The following is a 23,503-nucleotide window of genomic DNA, read 5'->3' on the forward strand; positions in this document are numbered from 1 at the left end:
GTGCTTTTAGGAGGCAAGGTCTCAATTATCCAAGGTCACTAGTCCTCCCAAGCAGCCCTCAAGTGCCACCTCCCTTCTTGGATTCCTTCAAACCTTTCAAGGTTTTCCAGTCTCCCCTGCTAGAGCTTTCCTCTGTACTCAAAACATCTCTCTCTCAGACTATCTCAGTGGCCACCTTCCCTCCCCTCATGACTCCAGGCCCTCTTCTCCTGACCCCTCACTGCACAGAGTGATCTTTCCACAATGAAACCTAGCTATTATATAGCAGGTAATCTGCACAGAGCTCAGAAGATATGCCAGGCACTGGGCTAGGCCCACACAACCTTAGGTACACCTTACAAATAGTCCCCATTTAACAAGTGAAGAAAAGGACCTTTACCACATCTCTAAGAGGCTTTCTCAAGTTTAAACGTCTGGCAAATGCCAGATATTAGAGCTCAGCTCAAGTGTCCCTGGCACAGAGTGGCCACTTTCTTTCTTTTTCTTTTTTTTTTTTTTTTTTTGTGACAGAGTGGCCACTTTCTGTATGTAGTTCTGTATGTAGTTCAGCCCCCAGAAGATGGGCCTTCACAGCCCCTCCAGATCCATTTTCCATCTTTGGGCTTCCTTTCCTCAAGGTTCTGGGTCTGGCCACTCTGAGTGCACTGACCCCCAGAAGAACCAACTATCAGCACTTGCTTTGTGTCACGAGCTGTCTCCTCCTGGTCTCTCCTCCCCCGGCCGGGAATCCGCAGCCTGCCACCAGCTGGCAACTCCTGTCCAGCCAGCAGTGCAGCGGTGTGCTCTTCAATCTGATCTGCACCTTGACTAATCACTTCCTCTTCCGGGGTCTCCTACCCCAGACCCCAGCCACATGCCAGCCCACTGTCTGTTCGCTTAGCTGTCCCCATTCCAGATGTTGGGCCCTTGGAGTCAACATCTCTATCTTATTGGTAACATCACTCACAGAATCTAGCATGGGCCCAGAAGGTCTGTGAAGAAGCCAGGGAAGGAATCTAGTCCTGCTTCTAGACCGCCAGTGGTCACAGACATTCTCCAACCCTAGTGCCGGACCCTAGTGCAGGGTGCCATAGTCCAGCTTTCCGGTTTTACCAATCGATATGAACTTTGTCCCAGGTGCAACATGTTCTAGACACCCCGCAGGTGGGAACTACTGCTACTATTGCCAAGAAAACAAAGTTCCAGGCAGATAAGGACGAACCTATGAAAAATCAGAGCATGATTACACTGGGAGACAACCCATGGTATGAGGAAAAACCCAGGGGTCCTAGGTTGGAAGACTGAAACCAGCATTTGCCAAGCAAACTCTACAGAGCAGTCCTCAAACAGTACTAGATTCGATGGCGAAGGGTGGCGGCGGCAGCAGTAACAAAGAAAGTCCTCTAATAAATCAACTTGGGAAGAAAAAAAAATGGCTCCAGCAAAAATTAAACAGATTTCTTTACTACAGACTTTTAATATGCTAACGTGTGCTGTGAATCATCATAAGATAGATCTAACATATAGCATTCCTCATACTCCGTTTTCCCTGGAGCCCCCTCCTTTGGGAAGCATCTTCTTGAAGTACTGTTGCTCAGAACAGACTCTTGGAAATGACGTATTAATCTCTCTGTCAGGACAGGTGTTTCAATGGATTGTTTTTATCCAAATGAAGGCTGTAGATTTTTCCCCTGCTGAGGTTATTTCGTTAGCCTCCCCGAGTCTGCCATAATGATTTGAATATCAGCTCTGTCACCCATCATTTTAGGTACTTAACGTGATCAGTAACTTAATCATTTACATGATTTATAATATCGTAGGACAAGAACAAGCATAGCTATTCCATCCCTGAGACGGAATCTCAGAGTGTCAGTGCTTATGGAAGAAAACCCATGTCAGGCAGAGAGTGTTTTCAAGCTCATGCCTACAATAAAGTCAATCATGAGTTTCTTAATTCTTTTTTTTTTAAAGATTTTATTTATTTATTTGACAGAGAGATCACAAGTAGGCAGAGAGGCAGGTGGGGTGAGGGATGGGAAGCAGGCTCCCTGCTGAGCAGAGAGCCCTACTCAGGGCTCGATCCCAGGACCCTGAGATCATGACCTAAGCCGAAAGCAGAGGCTTAACCCACTGAGCCACCCAGGAGTCCCGAGTTTCTTAATTCTTAAGCATGCTTTTAACCCTGCCCCTCAATGACAGCCAATGACATCACACCAGAAATACTCAACAGAGGAGGCATCCTCGATGCCCAGCCTTCCCAGAGCATAAGCATTAGAGTACCTAAAGGATGGATACATTGAAGAACTTTCAGATAATCTACTAAATGTGCTGGTTCTCTAATGGGGCTTAAGTAGTGGCAAGTTCAAAGTTTTATTTCTAAACAAGTGTCTGGGGTGCAGTCAGTCCTTGCCACTGGGTGCCAATAGAACCCCGTGCTGTGAAAGCAGCTGAGCCAGAGATAAGACCGTGCATTTGCCTGCTGTAATCATGAGGCAACATAGCCGTGCCCTTGAGGTCAGACACTCATGGAGATGCATAAAGCTAGCGTACTTCCAACTGATTGCCTGCCCTGCCCCCAAAGAGACAGCAAATTCAATGTGGATTATTTACCAACCTCTTGCACTATTTCGGTAGGTCTCTGATTTAAAATGGCAGATGGCATATTCTCCCCCAACTTCTAACTAAAATATTTATAAAGATACAAGAATGATTTTTTAAGAAATCAAGGAAAAAAGAGGAGGACAATACTGGCAACCATCCTATTGTAAATACTGGGGAAATTGCCATTGAATATAAGGTTGTGGGATATGAATGGGGAAATAATAATCAGTGCACCACCTGTACTCTTCTGCAAAAGATAGGACAGCCTCACCTTTCTGAAACATCATCAGCGGATATTCTTTTTTAAAATTTTTTTAAATTTATTTCTTATTTTTTTGTAAACATATAATGTGTTTTTATCTCCAGGGGATATTCTAACGTTACCCTCCCCTTCTGCACTTGCCCTTGAGATTGGAGCCCAGGGTCTATGCTAACTTGAAGAGTATGCATCAGTTCCCAGTGCTTCCTGCTCCTGGGCAGCCAGATGACTTCCTGGATCTCCCCCCACTTGTGACAGCAAAGGTTCCCAAAAAGTATTCTACAGAACATCCATCGTATAAGGTACAGCTCAAAGAGCTTCAGCTAGCCCCATCCCAAGGAGCTACAGTGCCATTAAAGACTCTCAGAAGTCATTCAGTAAAAAATCTTTTATAGTTTTGTTTCATTCAATATTTCTTAAATACATTTGGATACATGACATTTTTACTTTTCACATAACGTCTATACACATTCAGAAGAACTACTGTCCCCCAAACATACTTTCAGAAAATGCTCTAAATTCATTCAGGAAAAACAACTGCCAGAGAACTACAGGGCAAGAAGTGGAGAAGAAATGGAACAGGTGAGGATACACTGAATCCTGGGAAATGTAGTCCCCACTAGCAAAGCTCATTTGGCCAAGACACTTTCAGAAAGAATCTTAACATCTTACAGCAGGCATTATAGTAGTTTCCTGAGTAATCTATTTCCACCGCTGGAGAAAATAGCCATAGACAGAACAATGTACAATGTAGCAAACAACATTTGCAAAATAATTCAGAGGATATTTCTCTTTTTATGAAACTGTTAGAAAGAACTAAAAAAAGAAAATGAGCTAAGACAAAAAAGTCACAGGAAGAGACACAAATATAAAACCTGAGCTTAAGAAGGGAGTTGGTGAATTAAAGAAGGAAGGGCTGCAAATAAAACCAAACCTCTAATTTCCAAGTTCAAGTCTACATTGGGATCAATGAAGCAAAGACAGAGTTGGTGAGGTGACACCTCGTCTTCCTGGCAATGTGAGAGACAGCAATGACAAGGGCTCAAATGAAAAGTATGGGAGGACAGAGAATGGGGAGCAACACCAGAATTGCAGAAGACTCTTGGGAAATAGATGTACAAGCCAGCAAACACACACACAACTTAACAAAACCAAAGAAGACACAAAGAAATGGTTTCTGAGTTTTAAGTGAATCAACAGTAAATCAAAGGAACTTATAATGTTCAAAACAAAATCATTTCAAATAAATCAAGATATATTCTGGTAAAAAAATACTTTAATTGAAGAAAGGATATATGCTACAACAAACTTACAGAAAAAAATTACACTGACTAAAATCAGTGTGATTTCAGACTTCTCCTTTCTTACATTATAAACGAAAAAAGAAGTGTTGTCTTCAGCTTGTGTAATAACACAAGAAGTGCGTTATAGGTTAAGAAGGGCAGTGCCAGATAGTAAAGGCTCAGAAATTAATAAAAAGGGACATACTTGGAAAAATCACATGAATATATAATCCAGCCACCTGAGAGAGATAACATAGTACAGAAATCAAGCACAGTAGAGAAATCAAGACTGGCAAATCACAGACGAAAAATGATGACACTGCACACTGAAATTACTTAAGCACATAGTTTATCTACTTTAAATTGAATCTTTGCATTTCTGATAGTTACATGCCAATCTGCAGCTTTCCTCCCCCATGTAGGTAGAATATCAAAAAACAACAAACAACCGCTATTAAGTGCCCTCTTTGGGAAACAGGAAAGCAGGGTCTAGGATGGTAGTAGAAGCCCCGTGAGCCGGGCGTCTGCCTTTGGCTCAGGTCATGATTCTGGCTTCCTGGAATCGAGTCCCACACAGGGCTCCCTGCTCAACGGGAAGCCTGCTTCTCCCTCTCCCACTCCCCAAGCTTGTGTCCCCTCTCTGTCTTTCTCTGCCAAATAAATAGATAAAATCTTTAAGAAAAGAAGGAGGAGGAAGAAGAAGCACCACCACCACCACCCTGGGTCACACTGGGCACCCCAGAAAAGGCAAGGAGAAGAGCAAAGGAAGAAACAGAAAAAAAGTCTGTGGGTGAGAACATGAAGTATGTGGAGGAGGAAATAATGAAGAAACTCTGGAGACACATTTTCTAAGACTTTAATAAAGATCCTGAATGACCCTGGAGTGAAAGCACCACAGGATGGCATATATGAAAATAAGAAAATGTAAGAATAGATATTATAATGAAATTGAAGAATACCCAAAACAAAGGAAAATCTTCAAATTGTTTCCTGAAAGAACAGATAACCTATGAGAACCACTAGACATCAGAATTCTCGGCAGCAACACTGGCTCATGAGACAATAGAGTCTCTTTTTCGAGGCTTTGAAACAATGGAACATTAAATCTCGAATTTTATATCCAGCCAAATTGCCTTTCAAATGTCATAAAGTAACTGTCAGACATACAAAGCTTCATTAGGCTTGTCACACAAAGGGACATTTTTAAAAGACTGTGAGAAAGTATTCAAACAAGAAAAGAAACACATCTAGCATGTTCTAAGAGATTCATAAAGAAGGGGAGAAAAATACCTATAAAGTTGCCTTTTGTATTCAAAGGACTAAGAGTACCCCCAAAAGAAAAAAACAAAGTAGATTCATAAGAAACCAAAATGAAAATTCTAGAAAATAACAAGATGATGTGGGCAATGGGAGAAAGTAATGGTACATTTTTATCATTTGGGAAAGGCAGAAGATATATTAAAAGGCAGAAAAAGATGGATAATTTAAATCAAATCTTCAAATGATAGGAAAATTCAAAAGACACAGAGAGGTTAAAAGAAAAAGGATGAGAAAAAAATATACCATGCAATATTAATTAAGAAAAAATATAAAAATAATATCAGACGCAAAAACATTAAGGCAGAAATATAAAGAATACAGAGAATCACTACAAAATGTTAAAGACCTTAATCAAGAAGATCTGTCTACATAAATATGTACCTAATAATTAGCCTCAAAATGTATAAAGTGAACATACACAGGACTGCAAAGAGAAATGTAAAAGTCTAGTAACATAGTGATTAATTTCTAAGAAGCTACTTCAATCACTGGTCAAGCGGACCAAATAATTACCAAAGATATAGAAGATGTGAACAGTATGATTTAATAAACATATAATTATGCACTGGATAATTTAAAAATACATTCTTCTCAGATACATTATGGGACATTGTAAAAACCAACTACATAACATGAACAAATTATGTTTTTTGCTAAAAGTTACAAATAATAAAAACATAAGATATTCCTGTATGTGTATGTGCATATATGTACACACATATGTGTGTATGTGTGTGTGTGTATAAAATTTAAATACTTCTAAGTAACTCAGAGATCATAAAAAATTTATAATGGATAGCTCAAAACCACAGAGCACTAAATATTAATAAAATAACCATCAGCACTACCACATAACAAAATTTATAGAATGTAGCAAAAGTGGTAATTTGAGGAAAATATATAGTTTCCAATTCTTATATTAGAAGGGGAACAAGACCTAAACATTAAGAAAGAGGATAACAATAATTCTCAAAATACATAAGAAAGGAGATAAAGGTAAGAACAGAAAAGGACAAAAGATTTGCTTACTAAAAAATTATTTTTATATAACTATTTGCCACATACTGTTTTAAGTGTCTTACATTTTAGTAACTCATCCTTATAACAGCCATATTATTTAGGAAAAGATGGAAACTGAAGCACAGAGAGCTTAAGTAATTTACACAAAACCACACAATTAATAATCACTGTAGCTAGAATCTGACTATAAATTTTGGGCTATTTGCTTTGTTAAAATAGAGAGAATGAAATCAAGGATGAAATCTATTTTTTTAAGGAGTAACAAAACAGGATTCTTGGATTATTAATTTTTAGAGAAAAAGTTACAAATAAAAAATATCATGAATGAGGGGCACCTGGGTGGCTCAGTTAGTTAAGTGTCCAGCTCTTGATTTCTGCTCAGATTATGATCCAGGGTCATGAGATCAAGCCCCATGTCAGGCTTGGTGTGGAGTCTGCTTAAAATTCTCTCTCTTCTTCTGTCCCTCCCCCCACCCACATACATGCACACACTCTCTCAATTACTAATATAGCAGAGATTTAAAATATGAGAATATTAACTCTTTTACACTAATAACTTCTAAAAATTTTAGAAATATATTTGTTAAACTAAATAACTAATAACTAAAATATATTAAAACTAATACATAAATGAGCCAAGAAGAAATAATACATGATAATTTCTATAGCTTTTCAAGAAATTTTAAAGCAGTAATTTATATTTTACCCACAAATAATCTCTTGGCATCTTTACAAGCAACCTATAGTAAATTTATAGAGAATATATTCTTTAAAGAATCCTAAGAAGGAGGAGCAGACCTAAATCACCTTCTGGTCCACTATAATTCTGATCCCCAAATATACAAAAATAGTACTAGAAAATGTCACCAAACCATTTCATTCATAAACATAGGTGCAAAAAATCTAAACAAAAATATCTGAAACAAAGTTCTAAACAGCTAATGGAAAAAACCCATGTTCTTACCTCACAGAGGCAGAAAAAGCTCTCCATAATACTCAATATCTATTCATGACGAAAATCATGATATATTAAGAAAAGTTCTTTAATCTGATAAAAGGTATCTGCAAAGTACATTTAATAAACATAATCCCAAATGGGGAAATAGTAAAGCAATTACTTTAAAATCAGAAAGACAAGAGGATACTCACTATTACCAAATCCATTCAACATTATACTAGAGGTTATAGAATATACAATAAGAGAAATTTGGAAAAAAAAAAAAAAAAGACTTAAGGATTATAGAGGAGGAAATAAGAGTCATTATTTTTAGATTACATGTTCATATATATATAAAACAAAATAATCTTGAGAAAAATTACTAGCTATAATAGATGGGTTTAGCAAGAAGAATGATTATAAAATCTATTCATCTAAAGTCAATTGTATGTCTATGCACCAAACAATTAGAAAAAAATATCTTTAAAGGACAGCATTTATAATAGCAGATAATTCTAACAAAATATTTACATGATCCATATGAAGAAAATTATAAAAAATTACTGAAGGTCATTAAGGAACTGAAAAAATGAACAGTTAACCCATGTTGAAGGAAAGACAGACATAAAATGGTGAAGATATCAATTCTCCCCAGGTTGATCCATACAGGCAAAGAAATGCTAACCAAAAAAGCAGTATTTTCCAAGGTACTTGAAAGAATAAAGAGCTAAGAATACCTAAGAAATTTCTCAAGAACTGAGAGAAAGGACCCAACTTAACAGATAGTATAATCCATGTAACATATTATTAGGCCATAGAAATTATGAGAGCTCAGTATTAGCGCAAGGATAAATTAATTGGCCAATGGAATAGTATAGAAAGCCCAGAAACAGACCCACATATATATGGAAATTTGTCATGGGGGAAGAGCAGGCATGATAATTCATTAAGGAAAGTACTAGTCAATAAATGGAACTGGGGTAAGTGATTGTCCATAACTTAAAAAAAATTATATCTAACTTACATTATGCACAAAAATCACTTCCTGATAGATTCAGACCTTAAGTTTAAAAGAAAAACATCTGAACTTTAATAAGAAGTGCTGTTAATCCCAGTCATAACAGAGTAATCAGTATCACGATAGCCCTAGAAGCTCAGACTTAACAGGGTCAGGGTTTGGTTCATACCACTAACTTCACGTTAGTTAGGAATAAATAACTAAAAAATTGCACTAAATAATAGGAAACAACTATTTTAAGTCTTTAGTAAGAGGCAGTGCAGGACTGTGACCCTTGAGAGAAAAGAGAAAGATGAAGAGAGCTTTATAGCCTCACCAGAATCCCAAGCAGGGTAAATACACACACACACACACACACACACACACACACACACACCACCAAGGCACATTATAATCCAACTACTAAAATAAAGAGAAAAGCTGCAAAAAGAATGAATACTGTTACACTGAAAAAATAAATAAAATGAAAAAAAAATAAGAAAAAAAATAAAGAGAAAAGCTTAAAAATCAGGCAGAGAAAAAATACTGTTTAGAGTAGAAAAAAAAACATATAAAATGTACTACAGACTTTTTACCAACTATAATATGAGCCAAAAGATAATGAAACAAAACGGTGAAAAATTTTTTTTAATTATCAATACGCAGCAAAAACAAAATCCTTTTAGAAAAAAGAAAACATATTTACAGACGATGAAATTCCCAACAAAAACTTTTAAAGGAAGATTTTCAGGCTGCTGGAAAGTAATATCACAAGGAAACGTAGATCTATCCAATCAATAAAGAGTGAAGGAAATTGTATATATAAAATGGATTTTTAAATTTTTTTCATTTTTAAGAAACATTTTTAAAAAAGACATTTGAGTGTGTAAAACAAAATTAATAACACTAAACTGTGGCCTTAAAATGTAAGTAAAAACAAAATCAGTGATAATAAAATATGGGATACTGGAAGTTGAAAGTATACTATCCTAAGATTCTTATTTACACATGACTTGGTATATTATTTGAAGGTAGAAGGTGATAAAATAAAAAATAGTTATGATAAACCTTATAACAAGCACTAAAATACATTTAAAAATTAAAGACATGGGGTGCCTGGGTGGCTCAGTGGGTTAAAGCCTCTGCCTTCAGCTCAGGTCATGATCCAGGCATCCTGGGATCCAGCCAGCCCTGCATCTGGCTCTCTGCTCAGCAGGGATCCTGCTTCCTCCTCTCTCTCTGTCTGCCTCTCTGCCCACTTGTGATCTCTGTCTGTCAAATAAATAAATAAAATCTTTAAAAGATATTAAAGACATGTATCTAATAAACCAATAGAGAAGATAAAAGGGAATACTAGACATAATACAAAAGAAGATAGTAAAAGAGAAAGAAACAACAAAAAATCCAGATGATACAAATAGACAAAGAGCAGACTTACAGACCTAGATCTAAGCATATAAATACTTACAGCAAATGCAAACAAAATACAAACACACATAACAGGTAAAGATTATTGTAACGGATATTTTTAAGCCAAGTTCGTTGTCTATGTGTTTACCTGTAAAGAAACAGGTTAAAAATAAAAGGATGAAAAAAGACAGGCACAGAAACTCTAGCCACACACAGAAACGGTGTGGTGGCTATATTAATATCTGAACAAGTATTCTGAAAGCAAGAAATAAAGACTCCTTTTCTTCCTTCCCCTCCTTTTCCCTTCCCTTTCCTTCCTTCCTTTTTTGCTTACTTTCCTTCCTTCTCTTTAACTCTTTGTGTCCAAGGACCAGCAAGGGAAAAGAGAAGACAGGAAGCTTACTGGGAGGGTATAACCCTATTTACATAGTCGGGGCTGGGAGAAAAGCCTGTGTTCTATCTGGGTGTCTCTTGGTGCTGCCTTGATCAAGTAAGAATGAATTACAAAGTACAGTTACCCAGCCTGAGAAGTATTATCCCTAGAAGCTCACACTTACCAGGGTCAGTGTTTGGTTCATACCACTAGATAAACGAGGAAGCCCAGCAGAGGTGATATCTGAGGGCAATGAGAATTAGAGTGGATCAAGAAGTCAGGGGATGAGCACCAGTGTATAAGGTCTTTTATAATAATATAAGAAGGGCATCTGGGTGGTTCAGTCCAAATCTTGATTTCAGCTCAGGTCATGATCTCAGGGTTGAGAGATCCAGCCCCACAGTGGATGCCGGGTGTGGCACCTGCTCCAAGAGTCTCTCTCCCTCACCCTCTGCCCCTCCCCCCTCCAAAAATAAAATAAAAGTAATAATTCATCTATGTATGTACCAAAAATGACAGAAAATTCTAATATTCTTTTCTCAGCAATTGATATGTAAAAAATATCAGTAACTATACAGAAGGCTGGAACATCACTATGTACAAACTTCACCTAACCGGCATTTATGGAACACACATCTAACCACTACAGTACAAAAGAAGTACTACTCACCTACATGAACTCTTATTCTTCCATCAGACAAGTTTCAATAAGTTTAAAAGGAAGAAAATCATACACACAATATTCCATAACCGAAACAAAATCAGTTAAAAAATTAGTAACAAAATATTCGAAATATGTTCTAAATAATGAAAATGTTCAAATACACAAATAAATAAATGATGGGTCAAAAAATAATGGTGAAAATTAGAAAACATTTTGAACTAAAACACAATGCACACCCAAATATATCAAAGTTTACGGGAAACTTAGCAAAAAATGACAGTCCTAAGTACACATTTCTAAAAAGAAAAAGGCATACGACCCAAGCTTTTGTTTAGGAGATGAAAAGAAGATCAAATTAAAATAAAGCAGAATAGAATTAAGAGAATATTAAAAGGGGAAATACATGAAATTGAAAAAATGGGGAAAATAGTGATGTCATAAATTGGTTCTTGAAAATGTCAATGAAAAGTGACAAAACACTTTTTGGACTGATCAAGTGGAAAAAGAAAATGAAGGAAAGCATAAGTTACCAATTTAGGGAGCAAAGGAGGGGACACGACTACCGATACTACAGAGAGAAAAAGAGTGGAGAAATGTTAAAAATGAGATATGTCAATAAGTCTGAAAGCCTATATGAAATGGAAAAAAAAAAAAGATTTGAGATTGAAATGACCAAAGCTGACACTAGAAGAAAGGGGAATTCTAAATAGGCCTATAACTATTAAAGAAATTGAATTCATAATTTGAAAGTTTCCCACAAAGAAAACTGCAGAACTAGATGGTTTTATCAAACACCCATTTGAAGAAGAAGAAAAAAATACCAATCTCACACAAACAATTTTAGACAACAAGAGGATACTTTCTAGCTCATTTCATATGGTCAGCATTATTCTTATTTTAATACTAAAGACATTACAAGATATAAAAATGATAGATCCACATCGCTCATAAAAGTAAATCAAATCCACTTTAAAAGGGTACATCGTGACCATGGGGGAATTTATCTTAGAAGTGCAAGGTTGTCTTACCATTCAAAATCAATCCATATAATCCATCACATTAATAGAATAAAGCCACAAATTAACATAATAATCACAATAGTTTCATTAAAAAACTTGATTACATTCAAAGCTTATTTACGATAAAATCTCAGCAAAGTAGGAAGTGGATAAGAGCATGTTCAAAAAATTTTCATCTCACCAAAAAAAAAAAAAAAAAAATTTTCATCTCACATTTTACTTTATGGTAAGAGTCTGAATGCTTCCCCACTAAGATCACGACAAGGAAAAGATATCAACTTTCACCAAGTCTTTTCTTTCTTCTTTTCTTTTTTTTAAAGATTTTATTTATTTGACAGAGAGAGAGAGAGAGAGAGAGAGAACACACAAGTGGGGGTGAGGGTGTGGAGGGAGAGAGGGAGAGGGAGAAGTAGGCTCCGGGCTGAGCATGGAGCCTGATGGAGGACTCAATCCCAGGACCCTGGGGTCATGATCTGAGCCAAAAGCAGATGCTTAACCCACTGAGCCACCCAAGTGCCCCTCACCATGTCTTTTCAACATATTATTAGAGGTATAAAAGGAAAAGTGGAGAAAAAAAGAATGAAAAGAGGAAAAAGAGAGGAGGGAGGAGGAAGGGAGGTAGAAAGAAGAAGACTTCCTTTTTTGGTCATGTATATAGAAATCTAGGAAAAAACTATTTGATCTAAGATATAATTTTAATAAGATCTTTGGGTACAATGTCAAAATGTAAAAATCTAGTGTATTTCTACATACCAGCAATTACAAATCAGAAAATGAAATTTAAACATAACATTTGAAACTGTACAACATATAAAATACATAATGATATGTTAAATAAAATATATGCAAGACCTATACATTAAAAATTATACAATATTGCTGAGAGAAATAAAACCTAAGTTAATGGAAAGGTTGCTATGTTCACGGATGAAATACTCAACATTGTTAAGATGTCTAATAAACCTCATATGGATCAAAAGTTTTGACAGTCCTTCAAAATATCCCAGCAGGTAGTTTGAGAAATTGACAGTATAATTCTAAAGAAATTATGTGATTCTAAGAATTTACTTTTTTTTTTAAGAGAGAGAGAGAGCATGCACAAGTGTGGGAAGGGACAAAGGGAGTAGAAGAGAGAGAATCTCAAGCAGTCTCCATGCTCAGTGTGGAACCCAAGATGGGACTCTATCCCATAATCCTGAGATCACAACCTGAGCAGATCACAAGACTTTGACACTCCACAAACTGAGCTATCCAGGCACCCCTGTGATTCTAAAAATTAAAAGGACCTAAAATAGAAAAAGTAATTTTTACCTAGGAGAACAAAAGTAGACAATTTTTTATTACTTAATTTCAAGATTTACTATAAAGTTTCAGTAATGAAGTGTGATATTAGCATAGAGACAGATATAGAGAAAATGAAGCAGAAGAGAGAGTACAGAAAAAAGATCCCATATACATGCTCAACTGATTTGCAACAGAGATGCCAAAGTAATTCATTAGGGCAGCTTTCAACTGTTAGATAGCATATGTAAATAAATAACAAACTTGATGCCTACCTCACACCATATGCAAAACAATAATTCAAAATGGATCACAGACAGAAGAGTAAGACCTAAAACCATAAATCCTCTAGATGAAAATCCAGGGGACAATACTTGTAGTTTTGTGGCAGGCAAAGATTTGTTTATATATATATCAAACAAAAGATACTGGTCATTTAAAAAAAAAGATAACTTGGATTGCGTAACTATTAAACACTTACAGCCTTTAAAGAACACCATTAAGGAAATAAAAAGAGAATATATTGATTAGAATATATCTATATTTATATCTATATCAACAAATGACTGGTATCCAGAATATTAGAGAAATCATACAACACAACAAAAGGAGACAAGCAACCCAATATTCTAAACGGGCAAAAAATATGAATAGATACTTCAGAAAAGAACACATTAGGAATTGCAAAGAAGTACATAAAAAGGTGCTCAACATCATTGGTTATTACAGAAGAGGAATTTGAAAAGAGAGGTACCGGGGCACCTGAGTGGCTCAGTGGGTTAAAGCCTCTGCCTTCGGCTCAGGTCATGATCTCAGGGTCCTGGGATCGAGCCCCGCATCGGGCTCTCTGCTCCGCAGGGAGCCTGCTTCCTCCTCTCTCTCTGCCTGCCTCTCTGCCTGCTTGTGATTTCTCTCTGTCAAATAAATAAAATAAAATAAAAAAAAAAAAGAAAAGAGAGGTACCACCGCACAACTGCTAGAATGACAAAAATTTAGTAGCCATACGAAGTTTTAGCAAAATGAGGAGCAATTTGAACTTTCACACATTGTCATGGTATTGCAAAATGGTATAATCAATTTGGAAAACAGTTTGGTAGTTTCTTATAAAGCTAGACACACAATTGCCATACCCCTAGATATTTACATAAGAGAAATAAAAGTTTAAGTTCACATCCATGTGATAAATTGTATGTGAATGTTCTTAGTAGCTGTATTCATGATCCAAAATTGGAAAGACTCTGAATGTCCATTAAATTGTGCTTATATTCATATGATGAAACGCAATTCATCAATAAAAAGGAACAAACTACTCATATACAAAACTACATAGAAAAACTCAAAAACATTAGGCTAAGAACATTGATAAAAATGATGACTATGCACTTTATTTACATGTTCCAGAATAGACACAACTATTCTGTAGTGACAGACATGAGATCAACATTTGTATTCAACAGAGGCGGACACTGAATTCAAAGGGGCATGGGACTGTTCCACTCCTTCAACAGAGTGGTGAATATCTGGATGAACACTTCTATCATCCCTCATCCAACTGTCCAACTAAAATGGGTGCATTTTATTGTTTGCAAATTGTATCTCAATAAAATTTAAAAAGCTTTTTCTTGAAAATACCTTTTTACCTTCGATTTAGACAAAAAGTACTAATTTTAGGGCCGCCTGCATGGCACAGTTAGTTAAGCATGAGACTTTTGGTTTCTGCTCAGGTCAAGATCTCAGGGTTGTGAGATCAAGCCCTGCATGGAGCTCCGCACTCAACATGAAGTCTGCTTGAGATCTCTCTCTCCCTTTGCCCCTCCCTTCCATGTGTGAATGCACACTCTCTCTCTCTTTCAAATAAATAAATACATATATATTTTTTTTATTTTTAATTTTAAATTTAAATTTTAAATTTTAAAAGTAAAGAGAAATCAATCTCACTAAGAATTTATTATTTTAAAGATACCTTAAAGAGGTGGAGGAAAATGTGGCACCTGAGAGGAGCAATCGGTCAAGCATGCCTGACTCTTGGTTTCGGCTCAGGTCATCATCTCATGGTCAGGGGATCAAGCCTGATGTTGTGCTCCTGGCCCCAGCATGAAGTCAGCTTGAGATTCTCTCTCCCTCTCCCTCCTGCTCATGCTCTCTCTCTTAAATAAATAAATCTTTTTTTTTTTTTTTAAGAGAGGATGGAGGGAAAAAAACCCTGATACAAATCATGGATGATAGGTGCATGACTGAAAGCCAGAAAGTTGTAAGCTCCAGGAACAACTGAAAAACACTGGAGAACAAGGTACTTAATAGTGAGAAAGTCAGAAATAATCCAATAATCTATAATAAAGAGAAAAAATGAGAAATAAACATTAATAGGAAATATGAATGCTAAATAAATGTGATGAGATGCTCATTCTTTACAGTGATCCGCAATATACAAATCAAGATCAAAATATGCCCCTATTTTACAGTCTTAACTGGCAAAAGTAAGAAGTCAAAAAAATAGTAAGGGGTGAAGAAGATGTGGATCAAAGGGCTATCATATACATTGCCGGTGGTATAAATTAATACAACAACTTTGGAAAATAAACTATTGTCATAAGTTGGTTTTTAAGTTGATCATTCATAACCCAGCAATTCCATGTCTATACACAGTCAAGGGAAGCTCTTACATCTAAACACATGCATGCCAAATAATGCTCCTAACAGTAAGGTTTATAAGAAGGAACAAAAACAACTAGAAATAAATCAAGAGTCCATGTTCAGGAAAATAGATAAAAAAAAATCATATACCCAGAAAATAAAATATTAGACATCCCTAAAAAGTAAACAACTTGGCTACATATAACAAACTTCATTACCATAATGTTGAATTTAAAAGTTAAGTTGTATACAACAGGAAACCATATAGACAACAAGGTATAAAACACCATACCCTTATTGGAAAGTTCAAAACTATTGAAGCTGAACAACCTGTCAAGTTGGGGTGGGGGGGCATGAGTAAATATGTGGAAGAATCATAAAATAACATAACTTACCATAGTAAGCAACTATAAAACTTATTCGAATGTATAAAATAATTGTTTTTAGGCCTTTATATATCAACCAATACGAGACTGCATTTGAGATAATGAAAAAAACATGAGAAGAGCCTGATAGTCACACTAGATCTACTTACCTGAAGACACTGTTAATCCATTTTCCGTGGAAATCAAACAACAGCATGGAACGGCAGCCTCACCAGATGGAGGGAACACTTTGTGGTACGGAGGTAAAATAAAATTCTCAAGTGTGTTAAGAGAGGGAAAGAAGCTGAAGTGAGAAAGTACAAAATATCTCTGTAAAGGTTATCCACAAGTTCTTAGATCACTCCTAAAATGTGTATCTAGCTTGCAAAGAAGCAAAGAGGATGTGATTGACCCACTGGGAGGATGGAGAAATGAGCAGATATTTCAGAGGATATAAAATGCTAGAGATGGGGTGCCTGGGTGGCTCAGTGAGTTAAGCCTCTGCCTTTGGCTCAGGTCATGGTCTCAGGGTCCTGGGATCAAGCCCTGCACTGGGCCCTCTGCTCGGCAGAGGAAGAGCCTGCTTCCCCCTCTCTCTCTGCCTGCCTCTCTGCCTACTTGTGATCTCTGTCTGTCAAATAAATAAATAAAATATTAAAAATAAAATAAAATAAAATGCTAGAGACGTGTTAAACTGTAGGCTAAAAACTTGAGTTTCAGTATCTTGATGAATACCAGTCACTTTCAACTGAAACCCCAGGAGGCCATGTCCTAAGTTTAAGAATCCTGTTACAAGAGTGAGGGAAAGACCTCCAATAGAATCACTGTAACTCAGTCACTCAGGCATCTGCCTGCAACTCAGGTCATGATACCAAGGTCCTGGGATGGATCCCCGCATCAGGATCCCTGCTCAGTGGAGAGTCTGTTTTTCCTTCTCCCTTCCCCTACTCATGCTTGCTTTCTCTCTCTCTCACTCTTTATCTCAAATAAATAAGTAAAATCTAAAAAAGAACCACTGTAACAAATTCTAAAACCAAACCTCAATAGTATCAAGATGATTTGTTAGTAACTCAGATGTTCTTGAGCACAGCACTTCACAATCATCAGAGAAACATAATATAAACTACACCCTACAAATATCTCCCACAGCTGAGGATAAAACAAAAATTATTACTATACATGTCTAATTTTTTTAAAAAAATTAATCGAGGGATAAAACAGCTAATAAAATTAAATCATTAGTAGATGAATATTGGTGATAACAGACCAAGATTTAAAAATGAACAGTAAATCTAGGTCACATCTATATGTTAAGAAAAACAGAAGAAATGAGAAAGAACCTGGATATAAATTTGAAATTTTTTGCATGGATAATTTGAACCCATAAAAAAGAATTATAAAGACAGTCATGAACTGTAAAACAAAAATGTAAAATTAGACATTCACTGAATCAGTGTAAAAACAGGACCCAAGAGAAGATGGGACTATTTAACTCAGAGACATGTTTATACCCAATATTCAAATGAAGCTCAGAGAGTGGAAAAAAAGAGGGAAATATAGTACAGAAGATGTGGGTTCTTGTTAACCATGTCTAATAAATGTTTAATTGTCTGAAAAAGGGAGCCAAAGTGTCACAAGCAATATTAAAAGAAATAAAGGCTGAGAATTTCCCAAATCTAATGAAATACATCAAACCATTGACTCAACAAATAGAGCAGGATAAAGTGGGGGGGGGGGAACTATACCTACCTAGATGCATTACACTCAAACTTCTGAAAATCGAAGACAGAGAAAATCTTAAAAGCAACTTGGAGGGTGCCTGGGTGGCTCAGTGGTTTAAGCCGCTGCCTTCGGCTCGGGTCATGATCTCAGGGTCCTGGGATCGAGTCCCGCGTCGGGCTCTCTCTGCTCAGCAGGGAGCCTGCTTCCCTCTCACTCTCTCTGCCTGCCTCTCTGCCTACTTGTATCTCTCTCTGTCAAATAAATAAATAAAATCTTTAAAAAAAAAAAAAAAAAAAGCAACTTGGAAATACACACACACACATGCACGCACACACACGCACACACATGCACGCACGCACACACACATACACACGCGCACACACACACACACACTCTCCCTGAAGAGGTGTAAGACTGATGACTGACTTTTCAAAATAAAATCTAGGTAGAAAAAAGACTAATGAGATTACATTTGTAAAGTATTTTTTAAAATAACTGGAAACTTGAATTTGGTACCCAGTGAAAATACACTTCAAGAAATGATGGCGAGGTACTTTGTGATAATGGCCATGAAATAAAGTGGTTGTAGAAACCCTCTTATAGATAGCAATTTGAAGCATTTTTATTTTTTATTTTCTTTTCTTAATTTATTTAAAATACATATGACTGGAGTTCTAGTTCTGCAATGTTGCCATAAATCTACTATAGCCCATAACTCCTGCTTGATGGAACTCTAATTTCTAGAGAAAATGCAGAAAACAATTACCTGAGGACTCCAACGGGTGACAAAATATGTAGGCAGAATGTGAACGGGAATAAAAACTTAGAGAAGCAAACTATACACAGATGAATTTCCCTCCCCCCACCCCATACAGACATAGACAAACATGTAGCCTAGACACAGATAGAGATATATGTTATATTAATTGCATGTGTATGCATGTGCATAAAATTATATATATTTCTCTCCCCTCTATTCCTGCTCCATTTTACCCCTAAGAGAGTCCTTACTATGATCAGTGTGGTGGTGACAGCAGTGATACCTAAAGGCAGCATGGAAACCCATCACTGCTCTAGAGTTAGTGAACCTGAACATAGACGAAACAAAAATTATTCAACCCGAAAAACAAATAGGGGCAGAAAAGGTTGAAAAGGAAAGAGCCTGGAAACCTGTTGGACATTAGAAATATCCATATTGATATATGTGCTGTTGGAACCCTAGAAGGAAAGAAAAAGTTTTTCTCCCAACACATACACAAAATATCTAAAGTAATAACTGCAGAAAATTTCCTAATATTGGTAAAAGAGACAGTTACAATTTCAAGACACTCAATAAACTCCTAAAAAGCATATACACAAAGAAAACTGCTTAGATGCATCTTAAACAGGTTCCTGAAAACAAAAGGAAAAAAAAATTGAAAGCAGCCAGAGGAAAACAGCACATTATATACAAGGGAATCAGGAGTGGGATGACCATGGATTTCTCCCAGAGAATGCAGAGGCCAGGATAAAAAAACTATCAACTTAAAATTCTTTACAAAGTTAAAATATCCTTCAGGAATAAAGAAGAATTAAAATCTCAGAAAAAGAAAGACTAGGAGAATTTTTTGCCAGCAGACCTGCACTACATATAAACAATGCTAAAGGAATCATTTCAGGCTAAAAGAAAACAATTTCAAAGGGAAACATGGCTCTTTGGGGGTAAAGGAGAATAAAACAAGTGGTAAATATCTCAAGACTTTTTTCCCCCACCTGAAGTACTCTTAAATGTGTATGGCTGCTAAAATTCAAAAGTCATTATATTGTATGGGAGGGTTACCAACGTATGCAAATATATGTGACACCTGTAACACAAAGTAAACTAAAGATAAACTGAGAGAGTCATAGGAACCTATATGTTACAACCTATATGTTACAGTTTATGTAACACAGAACAGTATTAACTCAAAAAGTAAACTGTGAGATACAGATAGATACAGATACAGACCTATAGATATATAGAGCAATATATCCCTAAATAAGGCCCCTAAATATTGATACAAAGAGCTAACCCCCAGAATCAAATAAATAAACTAAAATGGAACATTAAAAATATTCAAATATATAATCCAAAAGAAGGGAAGAAAGGGGGCACAAAATACCAAGATAAAACGAGAATAAAATAACTAACAAACTTGTAGACATAAATCCAATTCTATCAATAATTAGCTAAGGTGGAAATGGTCTGAAAACGTCAATTTAACAGCAGATATTGACAGGGTGGACAAAAAGTAAGACTCTACGATGAGCTCCCCATAGAAGTTATAATTAAAACAAAAATGCTAGACAAATTGAAAATAAATGGATGGATAATGGCAAAACTTATCAAGTTTTATGGAAGGTAGCCAAAGCAGTGCTTATGGGGAAATATATAGCATTAAAAGCTCGTAGTAGAGAAAGACTAAAGACATAAAATAGGTAATCTAATTTTTCACCTTAGAGGAGAAGAGCAAATTAAACCCAAAACAAACAAAAGAAGGTAAATAATAAATATAAGAGAAATAATCATTGAATTTGAAAAACAGAAAAACAATAGAGAGAAATCAATGAAACCCAAAGTAGGCTTTTGAAAAACTCAGGCTTTTGATAAAATTAGTCAGACTGAAGAAGAAATAATGACACAAATCACCAATATCCTCAGTGAAAATGAGCTATCACTACAGACTTTAAAATAACAAGTAAATATTATAAATAATTATATGCTCATAAATTAAACAACTTAAGTAGGGAGGACCAGTTCCTTGAAAGGCATAAACTACCCTAATCCACTCATGAAGGAATAGATAACCAGAATATCCTGAATATCAATATATATTTCAAAGATTTTATTTACTTATTCGAGAGTGAGAGAGCAGAGGGGAGCAGAGGGAGAGGGAGAAGCAGACTCCCCGCTGAGCTGGGAGCCCAACACAGGGCTTGATCCCAGAACCCCAAGATCATGACCTAAGACGAAGGCAGAAACTTACCTGAGCCATCCAGGAACCCTTTGAAAGGATTTTTAATGACAAATTTTATGTGTTTAATATATATTTGGGGGGGTACCTGGTGGCTCAGTCAGTTAAGCATCTGCCTTTGGCTTAGGTCATGATCCCAGGGTACTAGGATCTAGCCCCACCTCCAGTATTCTGTTTAGCAGGGAGCCTGCTTCTCCCCTCTCCCTGTCTGCTGCTCCCCCTACTTGTGCCCATTCTTTTTCTGTCAAATAAATAAATAAAATCTTTAACGAAAAGGAAAAAAAAAAACTTTCAAAAAAGAAAATTTCAGGCATCGATGATTTCATTGATGAAATCCACCAAACACTTCAGGAAGAAATAATCACTACTTTACACAATCTCTTCCAGAAAATAGGAGGGAGCACTTACGTGTATATAATATAAAAATATCGATTGTACAAACTGAATAGTAATAACTTACGGGGTTTAAAAACTACACGTAGATTCAACAGTTATAAAATAGAAAATAAAATAATATTTTTAAAATAAACCACATAAACGTTTTTTAAAAATTAAAAATAAAAATAAACCAGATCAAGGCAAAAAAAGAGAGAGAGAGAAGAGAAAAAAAAGAATATGAAGCATGTGGATCGAATAGAAAATGAATAGGAAAATGATGACCATACACGCAAAGAGATTAGCCATTACTTGGAATGTAAACAGACAAAATATCACCCATCAAAAACCTAGATTGTAGTGTACTAAGAAGGTTATTAGTAGCTTTAAACGAAAAGAAGAAAACCAAAAAATACTTTATGTAACCAAACATATCAAGAAGCCACTGAAAAGAATAGCATATCACAGTAACATAAGTACAACTAGAAGCCTTGGACATGATGCAGGAGAACACAAAAGGAGACCTCTGAAAGATGGAGAGATGAAGGCACATGGGCTAGGGAACTCAGGACTGGAAGCACAGAGTGGCAGAGGGTCTTTTGGTCCCCAACCAACAGAAGAAAGCATCTCAGGCCTGGAATTGGGAACTCCTAATCTAGCAATTGGAGGTAGCCCAAGGATGTTCATGCTTCCCCAGCCAGTCCAATCCAGAAACACTGGCCAGGGAACCCCCCAGGAGCTCCTCAGCAACAAATGGCATAGCCTAGACAATCCTTCTCTTCCACGTTAGCCTGAGCCTCCCCTGAAGCACTGTGAGACACAGTTGGGCAGTTGGGCAAAAGTAACAGGGGTGATTCCACCAGTGCCTGTTCCATGAGGCATCTTTGTCCCTATAGGCCTGAGAATGCCCTCCTCCACTGACAGCCACCAGGTGGCATCAAAAGGGTAAATCCTCCCACAGTCAGGGCTCAACCAGGGAGGCACCCTCATTTCCCCAGAGGCAGGGCAATCTGACCACAAATGTCTAGCCTGAGAAGTGGTCCTCAGCTTCATAGGCCAGAGACTCCCTTCCTTCAACAAGAGGTACCAGGTGACTCATCCAGAGAAACCCATTCGCTTTCCCCCAAAAGCACCAGATAAATTAAGTAGACCAAATACTATCAACTCTTAAAATTAAGTAGTCATTGGAAGCATAGGAGAGAAAAGTAGGACAGACGTTTGTGCCAAAACTGAAGAGGGGGACTCCTTAGTAAAATAAAAGATTTAAATGGAACATGGCCTTGTAAGATAATTACCACAATGTTCAAAATATAATAAAAAAAAATTATCCATCATACCAAGAACCATGAAAATCACAAATTGGATGAGAAAAAAATAACTAATGCTAAGACCAAGATGATGAGATGTTAGAATTATTTGATAAGGATTTTAAATGTCATCATAAAAATGTTGCAACAAGCAATTACAAATTCTCTTGAAACAAATGAAAAAAAAAGTAGAAAAGCTCAGCAAAGAGAATACAAAATAGAATGAAAAAGAAATCATGGAACTGAAACAAATATAATAAAAATTTAAAAACCCATTGGATGGAATCAATCATTGAATTTAAATGACAGAAAACAGAATCAGCAACTGGAGAACAGAGCAATGAAATTTCCTCAGCATGAGTGGCAGAGAGAACACCGACTGCAAAAGAGATGAATAGGACCTCTGCTAGGGACTTGAGGGACAAAAGACCTCAACTTCATTCCACTGGAATCCTGGAAGGAGAAAAGAAAGAATGGGGCTGAAGAAGTATTGTTAGTAATTTCTTGAATTTCATGAAAGACATATAAACCTATAAATTCAAGAACACAGAAACTGCCAAGAGAATGAATTCAAAGAAATCTACATCAAGAGGCATCATAATAAAACTTCTGAAAACTAAAGATGAAAAAAAATTTTTTTTTACGCATCCAGAGAAAAACCATCCAGAAGAAAAGCAATTAAATGACATTGACTTTCTCGTCTGAAATCACGGAGGCCAATAGAGGATGGCACAACATTTCTCCACTTCTCAGTTCTCGGGAGGGAAAAAAAGAACTCTCATCCACAAATTACGTTTCTGGCAAAACTACCCTTCGAGGATGAAGAGGGAAATAAAGATATGATCCAATGAAGGGAAACTAAAAGATGTATGGCTAGCAGATCCTTAAAGATTGCCAAAGGAAGTTTATTTTAGAATTACAGAATATTCAGAATTACAGAATTTAGAATTTAGAATATTTAGAA

General features: G+C 36.3%; 1 protein-coding gene across 2 annotated transcripts in view; it reads right to left on the bottom strand.

Moving 5' to 3' along the window:
* GRID1 (glutamate ionotropic receptor delta type subunit 1) overlaps positions 1 to 23,503 on the bottom strand; it is a 705,186-nt gene that overhangs the window by 181,242 nt on the left and 500,441 nt on the right. The window lies entirely within an intron of this gene.

This window comes from Meles meles, chromosome 13 (assembly GCF_922984935.1).
Source record: "Meles meles chromosome 13, mMelMel3.1 paternal haplotype, whole genome shotgun sequence".
Classification (NCBI taxonomy): Eukaryota; Metazoa; Chordata; class Mammalia; order Carnivora; family Mustelidae; genus Meles; species Meles meles.